Genomic DNA, 336 nt, shown 5'->3' on the forward strand with positions numbered 1-336 from the left:
AAGACATTGCAAGTTAATATTGATAAGAAAAAAAACATTTAAAGAATGGTATAGTAAACCTCCGATTACTCACGCTGTTGTTCACGACACACGTGTTATTTGCGTGACACATCACACTACAGCAGATCAATGAACCTAGCGTTTAGACAGACAGGCAATCAACAGGACAAATTTACGTCTACAGCTGTCATATTCAAATGTGACATTCAAACTAATACCTCTGTGGTTACAATAAATTAAACAGCAGCATCTCACCCTTCAAACATAGGCGATCTTCAAAGTTAATCTTTATCATTACTGCAAGTGCACAATGCCTTACAGGAAAGCAAATTGTTG

The sequence above is a fragment of the Salvelinus namaycush genome, chromosome 37 (assembly GCF_016432855.1).
Source record: "Salvelinus namaycush isolate Seneca chromosome 37, SaNama_1.0, whole genome shotgun sequence".
NCBI classification, from domain to species: Eukaryota; Metazoa; Chordata; class Actinopteri; order Salmoniformes; family Salmonidae; genus Salvelinus; species Salvelinus namaycush.